The following is an 18836-nucleotide window of genomic DNA, read 5'->3' on the forward strand; positions in this document are numbered from 1 at the left end:
TCAGGCCATAAATCCACACTAACAGTACAAACAGGGTAGGATTGTTTCTTGGACTTCTTAGTATACATTATACACCTCTCCCAGCCCATATCTTTGAAATACACCTTCCTTTTTTAGGCTTCTGTTATTAAGCACTGCAAGTCAGTTTTTTAATAGAATGGAACTCAGTGGGGTAGGCCTGAAATCCTGACATGAATCTGAATGCTTTTCACCCTCTGGACAGTGATGCTTCTGAATGGGAAGTTCATTAGAAACATTCTCTTCTTTATTTCTCTGAGTGATAGCTAGCAACATGTCCTTCCATATGCATAGGAAAGTCTTTCAGAAGCTCCTGCTCCAGGGAAGCTGCTGTGGGCCAGGAGCAGCTCTGGGACCGGACTCAGCAGCTGGCAATAGTAACTCTTCGGCCACACACAGCAGCAGGCCGACCAGACTCCCATGCATGTATTTTTGTGTGCATCATCAACCAGAGCATTTATGAGTTGCCAATTTGCTCAGGCAGGGCAACATTGAAAAGCAGGCCAGCTTGATCTTTGGCACATCTCTCTCATCATAAACTCAATCCTATTCTTTGGCCAGGCTGACAATCATTTCCAAGGATAAGCCTCATGTTAAAAATCTCCAAATGATTTTACTTTAATTTACTAAGTACTTATAACATTTGAACCAAATGATAACGTTAATGTAATGGGCCTAAATTTGCCATTCAAAAATACATTCCTCAGTTATAACAATCATCATTAAATTTAGCCCTTTTTTTTTTTTTTTTTTCCTTTTTCAAAGTATAATCAAAATAAAAGTTGGGACTTGGAAGGGAAATGGGACAAAAGAGACCAGAAGAAAAAAGGTTACAAAAGAAAGTGGAGATAGGATAAGAATGATCCAACAAGGTTTAAGGGAAGAAGTAAGAGAAAAAAGCAGAGAGAGAGGGAAAGAGAAAAGATGATAAAGGTAAGACTAGAGAAAAAAGAAAGAACAAAGAAAGGAGTGGAGTGGTGTAGAAAAGAGAACAGATGTTCTGGGATTGAAGGCATTCTCGTATTTTTACCTTCTCTTTCTGTCCAGTTCTTATAATCAGGTGCCTATTCTGGGATCATCCTGAATGAGCCATCCTTTAGCTTTGTGAATTTTCACATTGCATCTCAAAACTTTACTTATCAAATTTTTACTTTTAATAAGAACCATGCATGCAACTCTATGGGTAATGATTAGTTTGTGTGTGATGTGTCTGAAGTGTTGGATGTGAACTATTCCTTAGCCGGGATTCAGCTTCAGAGATTCTTCTGCAGGACCTTAGCTCTACCCAGGAATGAGCTTGAGTAGTCTATTTTCAACTCCACAATAAGGGAAGACACATTAGTGCACTCATTCATTTTCTCTGAAGTAGTTTCAGTCTCTCACTAACCCTACATAGATATTCATTTTCAGATGATTTTAAAATAGAGTTTTTGTCCCTGCCAAAGGACTGACCTCTTGAATAGCATCATTTTTTTTTCCATTCTTAAGAAAAGTAAAAATTTTCTTTTATGGCTTTTCATCATTATCCGGAGACTAGTTTTCTGCCCCCCCTGTGGATCTACTTCAAGAATAAATATAATATTATGTTGGATTATCTATATATGAAAAGATTCATTCAGATGGTGACTAATTCCTCTTGAAATTTTTGAAGTCCATATTGTATTTAGACAGTCCCACAGTATTAGATATGATGAGATTTTAGCATAGAAAAATATGGTTCTTCATATTGAAAATGTACTGCTTATAACACATTTCTTCTTAGTGTAAACACACTTCTTTGGTTTAAGAAACTTCACAAATGAGAAATGTTTTCATCAGATATTAATTTGCTCAGAGTAACAATATGGATAACAATATGTTATGCAGTGTTGAAACTTATTTGGACATGTAATATTTTTGTCTTGGGTTCCGGATTAATATGAAAAGCTGATGTTTATTATTTAGTTTGACCAGTAGAAAAATAGAAATCCAGAATCCTGAAAAGATCTTTAAAAATATAGGATTAACCTCTAAATAGGATTTTATAGATGAGGAAGCCAACAGGAAAATTGTGCATTATTGGTGCATGTCTAATAGACTTCAGATCTGTGTTGTCTGAATCCCTAGTTCCCATTTTTGTTTTTTTTGTTTTTTTTTCTAAGATTTTATTTATTTATTGACAGAGAGGGAGAGAGACAGGCAGAGAGAGAGGGGAAGCAGGCTCACTGCTGAGCAGAGAGCCCGATGCAGGACTCGATCCCAGAACCCTGAGATCATGACCTGAGCTGAAGGCAGAGGCTTAACCCACTGAGCCACCCAGGCGCCCCTCCATTTTTGTTTTTAAATCATCAGTCTTTCTAGTGATTGATGACATTTTAATTAAGTTTTATTTGTAGAATTCCAGGTTATGAATATACAAATCAACCAAGCAGACCCCATTCAGGCCAAATCTGTCAAGTAAATCCATGCTATCTATTTACTTTGATGAATAAACTTACAACCAAACATATCTTGTGAGAAAAACTAATGCAAAATATATAATTAAAATGACAGAGGAGGAAAGAGAGGACAAGAGAGAAAAACAGAAGAAAGAACAGGAGAGACTCCAAGATAAAGTCAGGAACTCCAGCAATTTGAATTATGATATGAAAGGAAGAGACAGAACATAAGGAACAATCAGAGAAACTGGAAGAAAGAGTGAAGAAAAATGTCACCAAATTCAGAATAAAAATGAGTTTTCAGAAGAGGAGTTCTCACTGCAATGTTGAATACTTTAAAATTTTGAGTATAATTTATTCAACCAAGAAGAATTATATTATAGGACATAAAATTGATGTGCTAAAGTACCTATATTTTACATACTACACAGGTTTTTTTCAGTGTCCATATTTGTTGGTAGAAAGAATTCCAATCTAAAGTCTATATTTTTTTGCCTATTTCTACTTGTTCTATAAGTAAACTTTCCTATAGCTAATGGATACTCAATCTACATAAAAGCTATATAGCTTTTTCTAAAATATTTTTATAAGCACCCAAATTACGGGCTTGAGTCAGATTATTCTGATTTGATCTTGACTGTAACCACTCACTTTCTATGTGATATTGGGCAAAATACTTGCCATCTGTAGCTCATTTTCATCATAAGTAAAACAGGAGAGGAGTAGTTCTTAATCTATCAGATTGTGGAGATTAAGTAAGATAATGTATGTAATGGGTTTGGAAAAGTTGTTTGCCTGACTCATCAATGGCCAATACATTATATTAATTATGGACCCAATAAGCAAAAAACAAAAACAAACAAACAAAAAAAATAGACAACAACAACAACAAGAAGAAGCCACTCAAATATGTTTAAGTGAAGAGGAGTTAATGGAGAATCTATTTAAAAAGATTTGTGGAAAGTTTAGGGAGCGAATGAGGAATCTGAAACACTCATGGACTGCAGCAGTAGGGAGTCATTACCACATCTCAGCTTGAAGGGGTAAGAGAGGAACCAACAACAGCAGTACCTGATGAGAGCTGGGCTCTCCCTGGGCTTTGCATTCTAGAATTGAACCCAAGGAAGACCAAGGAGCCAAGAGTTCAGCCCTTATTGGGCTGCTGCCTGGAGCTCAGAGTACAGAGGAGCAGAGATTGAACGAATTTAACCAGAATATTCTTCTACTTCTTTTGACATTCAGCATCCATTTTTGTTTTTTACTTAGATAAATGTATTTCATCCCCAAGTGTTCTTATCAGTCATCATACCATCATGGGATGATGTCAATTTAGTCATATTGCCATTGAAAACATAAATTAGAACATGAACCATAGCCAAGACTTTTCATATATGAAGACAGGGAAAAGGACAAAGAAATGAACACTTAACAAAATACTGCTGTGACAATACCTATGCTAGCAGCTTATAAAGCCTAAATTGATAACCATTGATTCCTTCTTATATCATCTCTTCTATGTTTCCCTTAACCTCTGTCAGCACTTCAACTGGTGTGGGTTCTTTACCCAAAGGAGCGACCCAGGTTATCATTTCTGTAAGGTCCAAGAGCTTAATGATTTAGTCCTCATTCCATTGCTGCAGGTTACTTTTGATCATTACTATTGGATGTATATCATTAAGATGTGTCTCAGAGATTTTCCTTGTATATCTACTCAAAGGATTTAACTGAGAAAATTTAATGATACCCTTTATACATGTAACAGACCACTGAGATCTGCCAACTACTAGACATACATCTATAATACACAACCCTAAATACGTGTGTTTCAGTGGAAAGGAACTAACGATACATGTTAAGATACATGGTAACTAGCAATAACAGAAAGGAATTCCCACCTATAGTTGTGATACTGTTCTCGGAGTGGGAGAGGTGACTTTCAGCCGCTGCCAGACCGCTGAGTTGAAGCCATTGGGAGCAGAGGGAGAAACAGCACACTACCTTCTTATTCCCTCTTACGGTCTTGCTTCCAGCCCCAATCAACTACAACCAACTGGATACCAATGACCAAGGAAGCCATACTGATGAAACCATTAAGGCTTAATTCATCACGACACAGAGAAGTGAATAGAAAGGGGAGAGTGGAGCTGGTTGGGTGGATACAAAATATGTGGCATATATATGCTACCTATGCTTGTTACTTTATTTTATTCTATCTGTATTTTTTAGTGATTGTTTATTATTATTGTTAGCCTGTCTTCAGCTTTAGTTCTACTCCTTCTGGGCCACTGGTGAATCTAGTCATAGCTTTTCAAACAAAATCAAAACTTATTCTGTGGCATGAGTGACAACAAAGAGCTTTCTTGACAGAAAAGTTATCATTTGATAATTTTAATTTCTTTGGGATGTTTAAGGAATTGGATTATGAGGCCTTACTTCCATAGGATAGTACTATATTCCTTGAGGGGTAATAACAGCATAAATCACATGTAAGTAATTGCAGTTGTAAGTTAACACTTTAAAAAGAACAATCTGACATCAGCTGAGGGAAAAAATAGGTGAAGCAAATAGTCTACATTTTTTTTGGAAAAGTAATATAAAGAGAAAGAAGCAAAAGAAATATGTATTAGTGGAAAAGGCAATGTCAAACTTGGACAAGGTCCAGCCTTGAGAAGAAACAAGGCCTAAAACTCTGCAAAGTGTTTTCTAATTTTATTGGCCCTCTAGTCTTGGAGTTGTCTTATAAACTGGATTCCCTAATTGCTTAATAATTCTAGTTAATTACAAAATACTTAAAGGTGGCTATAGCTTTTATACAAGCAAGTAAATTTAAAAAATTAGGACTATATGAGTGCCCATCTGTACCACCCAACACTTAGTTTCCTCCACAGTGAAGAAAAAAGATTCATATGGTCATGGATGGATAATTAAGACTTCGTAAAATGATTACATTTTGTTCCTTAAATTAACACTTTTAATGTTTCCTGAGAATGTGTTTGAATTTCCCTTCTCCATTTAGAAATGCATTTAGAAAACACTTCATTTTTTGTGATCCAGAATTCTCAGAAATAAATCACAAGCAGATATATATTGTTCAAAAATAATGAGGAAGTACTTTCTGCAGCTTTCATTAGTGGTTGGCAGTGATTCCAGGGTGATTAGGTTGGGAGACTGCACCGAGGCATGTTACCAGTGAACCCCACGAGGTGCTCTCCTCCTTGATACAGGCAACTGCTTTCTGACCTAAGTTGCCTTGCCTCTTGGGAAGATACTAACCATTACATATTCTTTTTTTTTTTTTTTTAAGATTTTATTTATTTGACAGAGATTACAAGTAGGCAGAGAGGCAGGCAGAGAGAGGGGGGAAGCAGGCTCTCTGCTGAGCAGAGAGCCCGATGCGGGGCTCGATCCCAGGACCCTGAGATCATGACCTGAGCCGAAGGCAGAGGCTTAACCCACTGAGCCACCCAGGTGCCCCAACCATTACATATTCTTAAATAAAATCTGAACCTTATACTAGCATGATGAACACTAATCACTGTATCACTGTGAAGCTTATTAAAAATGAATGAAAATCCAGTGACCAGCTTTTCATCAACATATTCATAAGACTATCCCCCTCCCCATAGTGGAGAAGTACTCTGCAGCCTCGGCTCAGTGCGTTAAAGGCTCCCTCAGTATGCATTGACACAGTGGACCATAGCAGCTCTGAAAGAGCCATTATAGTCTATCATGTCAATGGTCTGTGCACGAGGACTCCCTTAGTATGCATTGACACGATACACCATGATGGCTTCAGAACGTATGATTATGATTTCAATGGAAGAACCATAATGGTTGCATTAAGATTTCAGTGAAATTTCAATGGAAGCATCTCATATACTTCTCGTGAGATCATAATGACTCAGATGAGTTTGTTATGATCTCAGTAAAAGTGAAAAAAATAAAGAGCAACACAGCCAGTAAGATCGGGTTCTTCCAAAGTCGTATTTTTATCCCTCCTCTGTTTAAAGCATTTCCTTAGTTGACACAAACAATAAATAATCAGGGGTGAATTTACTAACAGGTTTACAAAAGGAATGCAAATAATAATAGTAGTGATAACAATAAACATATATTGATTACTATGCTTACTTGCTATGCCTGCCACTGTGCTTACTCCACAGCTATTATCTCATTTCCTACCAAAACCACCCCTGAGATTAATACTATGATTTTTCCTTCATGACACGTGGGAAAACAGGGCCTTAGGAAAGGTAAGCAATTCGCTCAAGGACCTACATGGTCAAATGCTCTAAGAAAATGAGTTTAACAATTGGACTAATCTTACTTTGCCAATTACATAAATTCAAATTTCTGCATTTCAGAATTCCCATGAATGGTCGCCATACAATCTGAGTTTATTAGTAAGCAATCATGTACATTTAATAAAACCATAAGTAATCATGAATAACCTTTTGCAGAGGTCTTTCAAAAATTTTTCATTCAGTTCTCCTAGCAACATGAGGGAAAGGTATGATGAGTCTCATACTATAAATATGGAGATGAAAACAGAAATCTCTGATGCATATCCCGTTCATTCAGGGTGCCTCCAAGAAGGTAAAACAGCCCAGGTCGTCGACCAGTGGAGCTGGACTTACCTGTTTTGCTCCTCACATTCATAAACCTGTAAGCAAAAGTTCAATATAAAAAAGAAAAGGTGAGTTGCTTCTCCTGCAGTAAAGCTCACTCTGTTTGCCCCCCATTCGACCCTTCTGTCTGTTTTTAAGGGAAGCCCTCAAACTATGAGAACAATGCTTTAAATAATTTCAATAGTTAACAATCCATGTCTTTGTTTAAGATATAAGTTGAACCCCACATATATACTGAATTTGTGAAGGTGATAAATAGAAACAGTTTTGAACAACCACATGCATTCTCATCAAACCACTGGAATTCTAGGTAAGGTATAAAATTTTAAATTAGCCTCAGTAGAAATTGCCAGATGAGTGTTCCTCAGGAAACTGGATTTTTATGAAATTCAGGAAGGTGGTATTCTTCCCAGTGTGGGAGAGGTTATTAGCAATTGGCTATAACAAGTATTAAATATCATTATAGTATGTTGGTAAGAGGAATTTTACTCCATTCTCCATGTGTTTTTATTTTTTATTTTATTTTTTTTAAAGATTTTATTTATTTATTTGACAGACAGAGAGTACAAGTAGGCAGAGAAGCAGGCAGAGAGAGAGGAGGAAGCAGGGTCCCTGCCGAGCAGAGAGCCCGATGCGGGACTCGATCCCAGGACCCTGGGATCATGACCTGAGCCAAAGGCAGAGGCTTTAACCCACTGAGCCACCCAGGCGCCCCACTCCATGTGTTTTTAAATATGGGTGAGGTTTAAGAACATTTTAGACTGGGAAGAATTATTTTTTATTTACCTCATATTGTTATAGCTGGGACCTTGAACCAGCCAGTGATCCGTGTCATTTTACGGAATATGTCATATTAGAACAGCAGATTAATTCACAGCCAACAATAAACACTCAGGGCAGCTGTAAGCAGCCTCCACTGTAATGTCCAAACAACCACGTATGACATTATGCATTAATATTGCTAACCCTGGTAGTAACCCTTTTCATAATAAAAGAGTCCTTTTACTCAGAAAACAAATCACATGGAAATGTCATAACGTTCCCAGAAAAAAACTGTACATGATTACAGATATATATTGAGGGTGGCCAAACAAAAGAAAAAATAATTTGTCATCTTGGTTGACACAGTTTGACTCAGGTAGAAGGAGAAGGGCTTTGGAAAAATAAAATGCAAGCAGAAATATGATGAATGTTATTTTTTTGTTTAGGCTGTGGGCCGCTTAAATCTAACTGAGGAATTCGAGCGTGCAAATAAAATTCACATTAACCTGTAAGGGTATTGCTGGAAGAAATATGTACCTATTTTTATCATAAATGTTCCATCTCTCATACACCCTCAGAAAAAGGTAAAGGACATTCAACTGCACTGAGAAAGCAGTTGCCAATCACAGCCGTGAGGATACTGTCCCTGGGTTATAATTATTGTTCTAAGTTCACTGTGTGATTTCAGACAGACATCACCGCGTTTCAGTAGCTCAACCAAAAGCCTCAGATTCTGATCGGTGAGAAGAATGCTATTTGCTCCTTTTTACCCTCACTAGAATATTGTGATGTTTCGAGATATGATGTCTGTTAAGTGCTTGCTTAGAAAGCAAGTGATTTATAAACAGTGATCTTACAGGAGAAAATGTAGGAGCTTGACAGTCCCAGGAAAATGCAGTGACAGATTCTACTCTTTCCCAAATGTAGCCATATATATTTATATATATATATATAAAACAGGATATAAAATATATATTTTTTAAACAGGATATAAAAAGCTTAGTTTTTAAAGGAAGGCAGAGTTAAGAATAAATTCTGAAAAATCATAAGATCCCACCACCATCTTTAGCTGAAATAAAAAATTTGAGAAGTAATATATTATTGTTGTGTGGTGCAATTGTTTCCCCATTTGCATGCTTCAATAATTATATGTACATACATTCACACATAGGCACACATAGGAATATATATATATGAATATATATACATCTATGTATGTATTGAGTATAATTTCTGAATATAGGTAGGTGTGGAGGAATATGGATAGTTTTTTAAGCTGTTTTGATTTAGACAATTTAAGAATTCCATATGCGTTGATAGATCATTTTTTTCTTAGTTGTATGTTGATAACCAGTTATATATCTTAGTGGCATGGCAAATTTTTTTTTCCATTCTCCCGAGATCTTTTATTTTTTTTTTAATTTTTTTATTTTAATAAACATATAATGTATTTTTATCCCCAGGGGTACAGGTCTGTGAATCGCCAGGTTTACACATTTCACAGCACTCATCATAGCACATACCCTCTCCAAAGTCCATTTCCCCACCACCCTCTCCCGTCCCCCCTCCCCCCAGCAACCCTCAGTCTGTTTCTTGAGTTTGAGTCTTTTATGGTTTGTCTCCCTCCCAATCCCATCTTTTCATTTTTTCTTTTCCTACCTCCCCCCAACCCCTCCCCTGCCTTGCATCTCCACTTCCTCATATCAAAGAGATCATATGATAGTTGTCTTTCTCCGATTGACTTATTTCGCTAAGCATGATACCCTCTAGTTCCATCCACGTCATCGCAAATGGCAAGATTTCATGTCTTTTGATGGCTGCATAGTATTCCATTGTGTATATATACCACTTCTTCTTTATCCATTCATCTGTTAATGGACATCTAGGCTCTTTCCACAGTTTGGCTATTGTGGACATTGTTGCTATAAACATTCGGGTGCACGTGCCCCTTCGGAGCACCATGTTTGTATCTTTAGGATATATACCCAGGAGTGCAATTGCTGGGTCGTAGGGTAGCTCTATTTTCAGTTTTTTGAGGAACCTCCACACTGTTTTCCAGAGTGGTTGCACCAGCTTGCATTCTTACCAGCAGTGTAGGAGGGTTCCCCTCTCTCCGCATCCTCTCCAGCATCTGTCATTTCTTGACTTGTTAATTTTAGCCATTCTGACTGGTGTGAGGTGGTATCTCATTGTGGTTTTGATTTGTATTTCCCTGATGCCGAGTGATGTGGAGCATTTTTTCATGTGTCTGTTGGCCATCTGGATATCTTCTTTGCAGAAATGTCTGTTCATGTCCTCTGCCCATTTCTTGACTGGATTATTTGTTCTTTGGGTATTGAGTTTGATAAGCTCTTTATAGATTTTGGATACTAGCCCTTTATCTGATATGCCGTTTGCAAATATCTTCTCCCATTCTGTCAGTTGTCTTTTGGTTTTGTTAACTGTTTCCTTTGCTGTGCAAAAGCTTTTGATCTTGATGAAATCCCAATAGTTCATTTTTGCCCTTGCTTCTGTTGCTTTTGGCGATGTTCCTAGGAAGAAGTTGCTGCGGTTGAGGTCAAAGAGGTTGCTGGTGGCATGGCAAATATTAATGCAAACAGTCCAATATTCCTGCCAAATAACGCATATTATTTTTCCTTTAAAATTTAAGGATAAGTTCATATTTAACTGTCTTACTTAGGACTTCTCATAAAGCAGCAGTATTCTCATAAATGGAATGGGAGACAATACTTTTCATAAAGGGCTAGCAGAAGCACCCCATGCCAGCCAGCCTCTATAATTTTAGGGAAGTAGTCAAGCACTCTGGTTCTAAAGATCACCTCCTTTCCCTAACTGAGTTGCTCTAAAAGTCTACACATTTTTTCCCATGGGCCCCAACATCTCAAAGTCATCATTCAAAGTGGTTCCATAGTCAGAATGTTGTTTCATGATGAACTGAATAATTTTATGTTAAAAATAAAATATTAATTAGTATTGTTCAAAGGCCAAGATGCCTTTCAGGAAAGATGGCATTAGCCCTGGTCTATTCCCTTCTCATTTGACTTTCTTCTTTTCCAAAATTTATCTTTCATAACGGTTGATTAAAGTGCCCAGACCTCATGTGTCTTCAATTGCATGTTCTATTAATTGAAACATGTTAGAAAAAGATACAGAGTGCATTGATTTCCTCCACCTCTAACTAAAATATAAGCTTCATTAGTTTATTTACTGAAGTATTTATAATAGTCTCAGAAAACCTAGAAAAATCAAAGCATTGCATAGTACTCCCATTTCACCCTCAAAATTCAGTTGCACTGTGATAACTTTCCCAAACCTGACACAGCTTCCTTCTGTCATGAAGGTAAGATAAGGGGAATTTTTTTGCCGACAGCTGAACAGCAGATTCCCGAAAAGTGGAAACACGCAGGGAGCAGTTTTATCTTCTATGTCCCTGGAGGGGAGGGATATTCCAAAGAATAAAAGGGCAAGTGAAACTGAGAATCCTTGCTCATTTACGTAGAAGTTCTAAGAAGTTCAGAGTACTTAATACATCATTGAGTCAATGCTCAAAGGCAAACTGAATTGCCCATATTCCTGTTTTCAGTTAGGTCAGTGGAGTAAGTTAGGTACCTTAGAATCTGCAATTAACTTATTCAGAGACTGGAGTATCATCAAGCCCATTGCAATGGCAATTTGCTAAATGGTACTCTAGTGACCAGGAAAAGGGAGTGCTGTTCACCACTTGCTAACTTATTTCCAGGAAGTCATTTGCACACTGGAAAACTCCAGCTGATTTATCCCATAAGGTACTAGTCATGGCAGAGCCAATTCAATGGTCTCAAAATCAGTCACACAAGCATGGCACACCCATAGAATTTGGAACCCAGATACCAGTGAGAGTAGGGAAAATATGGTTTAAAAATGCCTGTGAGAAATCCAGTGTGTTATTAGTTTGCCTTTAATGGGGTTACGTAGCTAACATGACCCAACGGCTGAGAAGTTTAACTAGAAGCTTAACTAAGGCACAGAACTCAAAACACAAAAGAGAACCAGCTTGCTCTTGGTGATTATGAGTTTGACAGAGCTTTCAAAACTCAGAAATAATCCCACAGAAGATTAAACCAAGAAGCAGCATTTACAAATTTACTTCCCTGTTCTATTTACTCATTTTCCTATTTAACTTAAATATTATGCTATTCTCTGTATTTATGATTAATGGCAAACACAGTATTTGCAGAATATGTACAGCCAGCTTTGAAAACTCTTTCTTTTCTTGACCTATCATAAGGATACAACGTATGAGACAACCAGTTCTATGCTATTTGTGGCTTCTTAAAGATTCCTCGAAGAATGTGCAATGCAAATTTTATTTTCCATTTATTATGTTACATGCAGTGTTCATAAAAACTAGAAAATATTGATTTTCAATAAGAACATTAATTTAAATCATTTATTTCATGCTCACTGATTCAGAATTAGTTATAAGCCTTTTAAAAATTACATTTACTTAATTGTGTAACCTGTTATGACAGAGGAGCTGTGCTGAGTGGACAGTTGTGATAGAAGAGTGTTGTTTGTGGGACCTGCCCAGAGTCTTCCCTATGAAGCTGAAAAAGTCAGCTCACACTGACTTTTATAAAAAAAGTTCCTTCTCTGGACAATGTAAAACATTTATTCTTGAAGAGAATTTATGTGTGAGCAACCCTGGAGAATGGCACCAACACCAAAATGAGGCCTAGAGTCATGCTTCATTTTTCCTTGTTAGATTGAGCACCAGAATATGAAGAATTTCAATATCAAGCAAGAAGTTAATAAATCTGTTATCAGTCTGTGTGGAAACTTTTTTTTTTTTCTTTCAGCTCTTGATGAAGTAGTTGAATGTTCAAGTGAGCTGTAAAACCCTGATTTTAGATAGATAGGCAGATAGATAGACAGATGATAGATAGATAAAAAGTTTTCCCATAACTATGTACTAAAATCAAAATGAGGGAAATAAGAAAATAGTGAAATAAAAAAAAGGAAACCAATGAACTAAATTCAGGTTAAAGCTGGAAAAATAGTCTCCCCAAAATGGTTGAAAGACTTAATTATTTGAGTGTGACATTCTTCCCATGATTTCAACATCAGGACCAATCTTTGAAGGACCATATCCTTTCTTCTATGATGTGTCAACAGATAGACTCTTCACCAGCCCTGTTGACACAGGAGATCAGCCTGGGATTTTTAGGCTATATACTCATGAGCCCTCATGGAAGCATGTAATACTGAGATATCTTCAAAAGAGCATTCATAAACTAATTTTTACAGAAATCTCCCACAATATCAAAACTGTATTTAGAACCAAAAAAGTCATGCCTAAGAATAAAATAGACAATGCTGTCTCAGTTTTACTAAATATGGAGAGCCTTCTATGCTTGTGGTATTTTCTGAGTTTATAGTACACAATCCAAAGATTAGTAAGACTTAGTTTTCAAGGATTCACAGTCTAGCAGAGTAAAAATACAACTACATATTTAAAGAATCACTACAAGTTAAGGCAGAGGTATTAGCAAATCTAAAATTTGAAAAGGTTTACTGCAGAGGTATTAAAAGGGATTAGGATAAAAACAAAGTAACCATACCTAGTGGGTTGGGAAGCCCAGGGAATTTTGCAGCCACAGAGATCTGTGTTGCAGTCTTATCCCTTCCAGTGATAATGACAAATGACTGATGTGATGATGAAATAAACCTATTATAATCAATTATTATAGCATGGCAATAGAAACGAAAACTAAGGAGAAAAAAAGGAATGTTACAAAGTGAGTACTATGGGGGCAGGCTGAATGGCCAGGATTACCCAGTGGTGCAATTAGGGGAAAATTTCAGCCTCACAGAGGGTGAAGAGACCTAAACATGTCATAACTCCCTAGTGCCAAAAGTAAATAATAAGATGGTACATCAAAGCAGGACAGCTGATTACTCACACTTAAGCCAACAGTATGAACATTACCATGGTAATGCTGTTCTCTTTGGGCCCTCAAGTCCACAGGGTGACACAATGGCTCATGGGGAGGTTTTGTACCCAATTCCACAACTGAGGAATCCAAGGCCAAGGGTCCACCATTTTCTGTAGCATACAGCAAACAAGTCAGTTCCACTCCCTCAAGGAATAAGCAATTACAGTGTAAACAGGTCTGGTCATTTTGATCAAACTGCTCTGCATCTGGGGAGGAGAAGCCTTGAAATACACAACTCTCAACTCAGAAATTCACTGATGCTCAAGGCCCATAGCGACCACCTCTCTCAATACCAATATGGGAATAATGTGGGCCATCTCTCATAGAAATATTCCAAAGACATAAAAGGAAAATAAAATTCAAATTTGAATGTTAAATATTGCTGCGAAGGAATAGAGATGAAAATATAATAATAAATAAAAGGAAAAAGCAGATGGCAGTAGAGGAATAAGAATGAGGTAAGTAGGTAGATAGGGAGAAGGGTATAGATTAAGGCAGAGTTTCTCAACCTTACCACACTGACATTTTGGACCTTGACACAAAAGCATTTGAGGACAGATAATTTTTTTAACAGAGTTCACTAAGTTCTGGCTGCAAAATTAGGACACCAAGGCTATCTGGTACCCACCTGATCACTTATTTCTGCAGAAAGGCTAAAATCACAAAATGTAAGGGAGGAATATTTTCTCTCCCTTGAGAGAAGCACATTAAAAGAAAAGTTTGCTCCTTTTTTAAAGAAACATGTCAAAGAAAACGCCTTCTCAGTTTTTCAGCAAGTGCTTATCATTATTAAAAGGTAAAGCTCTGAAAACTCAAACAAAAGCTAGAAATGCGTTTCTTCCCGTCTGTATTCTTTTGGAACCCAATAGGGAGATGATAACATAGTTAAGACTCATCAAAGAAAACTACACAAAACAGTTTTTGCAGTGTGTTTCTTTCAGAAGTATCAACTTCCCCAAACGTTCCCACACTTTAGGGGAAAAAAAGTTTATTTAATTTTCTACAGATACAAAAATAGCACACAGTTAAGTAACGGAGCTCTCACCCAGTGTGATAAAGCCGAGTCTGTCTTTCAATTGGAAGCATATTCCTTTGCAGGAATCGCTCGGTACATTCTGTAGGAAACTAATGACTTGCAGAGACTCACACACTTGAGCTTTGCTGTTCAGTAATAAAAGCAGCCCAAATTTATTTTTTTAGCCACTCTGATCAATGTCAGGCTTATACACAATGTGTAAGCAGGACTGATCTAAGTATCTGTTCATTACATTTCCAGACTCTGAGATCCGAGCAGAATGATCTGAGAAAGGCTGTTATTCTTGGTAGTTTCTGGCATACTGCATATAGTATATAAATACATCCTCAAACCAACAGACTCAGGAAATTATTAAAAACTGAAGACATATGTGGAATTTTCCTTGTCTAGGGTGTGCGGTCCCTCATTTGTGGTAGACTGTGTATATTTAAATGACTTATTTCATATAAATCTTACAAGAGAGACATAATTATGTGTAATTAAATTTTTTTAAATACCAATTTAAATTGAATTCTAATATAATGTCATGTTGTGCCCACAATAAAGCAAACACCCTAACTCCATTTATTATGAGTCAACATGCATTTTATTGCCATGTCTGAGTTTTTAGATATTGGTACAGTTATCCAGCAATAAGGTGGAAAATGAATTGCCTCCACTTTCTAAAAGCTTATACATTATCAGGGGAGAGGCTGGAGAGACACAAGTAAGTACAATACAGTGTCTAAAAGGGTGAGCAATCACCAGAGAAATGCAAGGTAGTTACTACGGGGCACAAAGGGGAAAGGAAATGTTCTGCTAGAGGATACCACAGAGTGTTTGAGGACTGAGTGAGTTGGGGAGACTGGTAGGAGATGAAGCCAGAGAGATGGCAGGCAGAGGCAGATGTCTAGCTTTGTGGGCTCTTACAAAGACTTGGGTTTTATTCTGAGCGACATGACGGCCTTTGAAGGGTTTTGATTGGAAGAATGAAATAATCTGATTTGTTTTAGCAGGATCCATGGTGACTATGTTGGGAATAAAGGGAGAGACAAGAATGTAAGCAGGAAAGTTAGTTGGGAGTTGAGTACACTAATACAGAAGAAAAATAAGATGGTTTTAACCAGAGCAGAAGACATCATTGAAAGAAGAAAGAGTCAAGTTTTCAAAGAAATCCCTTTGGTACTAAAGCTAGAAAATAGTTTGAGGTGAGACTGAAAATTCTTACATGTGTCCTGGGGTGTTTAGATTTTATTCAGTAGTCAATTGAGAATCTCTGAAGGTTCTATTACTTTAAACACCTTTCAAGATAAATTTTAAGAAAATTTTATAAGTCGTGCATATTGAACTTGTGAATTTATCATAATGTATAAACTTGTTGCATCTCTAGGTTATACACCTGAAACTAATGTAACATTGTGGATCAACTATACTCAATTTTTTTTAAAAAATTAAAAGAAATTTAGAAGTATGTATTGATAAAAATGAGAAAAATACAATAAGAATCAAAAATAAAGAACTAGCCAAGAGTCAAATATAAAATACTAGCAAAATGTTCATATAATAGACGTTTTTGAAAATACTAGTAAAATATACATTTTTCTAGATGATCAAATCAAGAAAAAAGGAAATTGACACAAATAACACTAAAATTATGAGGTCTTGAAAATGATTGCTACCATAGAGACCAATAAATAATGAAAATTAAAATGCAGGGCAGGAAAGACAAGCAGGATTTGGTGACTCTTATTCTGAGATCCTAAGAAAGCAGATTTCTCATTTTCAACCCTGGTGAATGCCTTTTATAGAAATAGAGAAGTCAAAGGGAATAATTTGAATCAGAAAGACAATAAGTTGTGTTTTAAATATGAGGAATAAGCACGACAGGCAAGTGGAATGGGATAATACTAAAGGGAGAAGAGGGCTTTAGGTAAACAATCCATCACTGATATGTTGTAAGTTGAGAACCGGATTGTTTCATTGGTCACAGAGGTAAATTAAAAGAGACACAGGGCAGTATGAATGGGCTATCCCAGGTGTTTATTGTGGCAAACGTCAAGGCTATTGCCTGTGCCAGTGTGTGTGTTTATGAAGGAAGAAAGGTTGCATTGTTTCATGAATCAACCTGACAGCCGATGGCCTCTTACTCTAGGATTGCACAAGATAGTCTGGCCTGAAATGTGGAGCTGATATCAATGTCAGAGGGTTCCTTCCCTGTTGCCTTTTCTTAGGTAGGGGAATTCTGGCTCTTCCGGGATCTAGGGCATCACATAGTATTTTATGAGTTTCTGGCTGAAGCATTATCCTGAAAAAATGAAATGCCAACCATCATAAGTACAATGTCATAATTTTATCTTTTCTAATATACAAGTTTTCTACCCACTACTATTTATTTCAAATACATTATATTTTTGTCACCAATAACAATGATCAGTTTTAACAATTAATACAAATACACGTATTATTTTTGTGATTATTGCCACCCATCCAACTCTCCAGTGATTTTATGAACTCCCTATATATACATATATATATATGAACTGCCTATATGTATATAGGCAGTTCATAAAATATATAACTTAAAAAAAAATATATATATATAGTACTATTTAAAAATCTCCTTTAATAAAGATGTTCATGTCTTTCTAAAATTAGGTGAATGAATGGTAATAGCTAATGATGAAGAAATTCGTCAGGGAAATAAAGGATTAACCTTTACTCCTGGTTTAATTTTTTTTTTTAAATATTCTAAATTTTTTTTTAAATTTATTTATTTGTTGGAGAGAGAGACCGAGCGAGCACAGGCAGACAGAGTGGTAGGCAGAGGCAGAGGGAGAAGTAGGCTCCCCGCCGAGCAAGGAGCCCGATGTGGGACTCGATCCCAGGATGCTGCGATCATGACCTGAGCCGAAGGCAGCTGCTTAACCAACTAAGCCACCCAGGCGTTCCTCCTGGTTTAATTTTAATTGATTTTTTTTTACCGATTTCCATCCAAAATAAAAACTATAAAATGATTTTTTAAGAAATGGAAAGTTACTTTTTTAGGATATCATGTGTTTAAGCTACACTAGGTCTATAAGAGAAAAATAAGATTTTCCTGAATATACAGAAATGGTATTTCTAGTAATGATGAAATTATCATTTGCATTTCATGGTATGAAAAATTGCTTTTGTTCTTTGTGGAGTTCTCAGTGTCATTCTCCTTTTGTCAAAAAGTAAATTAAATAGCTCAAAGGAGCTTTGTGTAGAAGTGTTTGCCTCTTTATTATGTTCTAGAAGGTTGAGAATACAGATATCGTCTTTCTTTGCAAAAGGCAGTATAATAACTGCCTATATATTCTGAAAAGAATATAAGCAGAGTTGTTAGTAAGGCTAAATGTGAATAATGTAGCTAAAGTCCTAGCTTGGGATGAGCTTGATCCATTATGACCACATTATGTTTAAGGTTGTATTTATATTACTTCAACTCAAAGTAGGGTATTTGATACAGTTTCAAATTTAAGATAAACTCTCTTTCATTTGTCTTCTCAGTATTTAGAACTAAACTAGTATACCAGCTTTCTTTCACTTCTTAAACCCTACTTAATGATTTTTCAGTGTTTAACAAAGGGCAGCTTTATTTTAATTCTGTAAGACTCTAATGTCTCTTACCATTACAACTGAAGAGACCTGTAACAAATTAGCTTTGAAACAAATCCACTCCAGTTGCTTTATTTTCTAAATAATCATGGGGTCTTATATGAAACTCTGTAATGATAGGCAAGTCTGACATATGAGATTTTGAGCATATGAATTTCCCAATTACTTCATGTATTTAGTCTTTTTTCACTCTTATTTTCAGATACAGACTCAAGATCCCAGATTGGCACTCAATATTATTGATTCATTGAACCCAGTACTCTTAAAAATCCAATTTACTACTTGCTTTTATTAATAAATGGTCAAGTATTTCTAAGGCTCAGTCTGGACCTCTTTCATTCAATACAAAATTAATATTTTCTGTGTTATCTTTAAGATTAAT

This window comes from Martes martes, assembly GCF_963455335.1.
Source record: "Martes martes genome assembly, chromosome: 3".
NCBI classification, from domain to species: Eukaryota; Metazoa; Chordata; class Mammalia; order Carnivora; family Mustelidae; genus Martes; species Martes martes.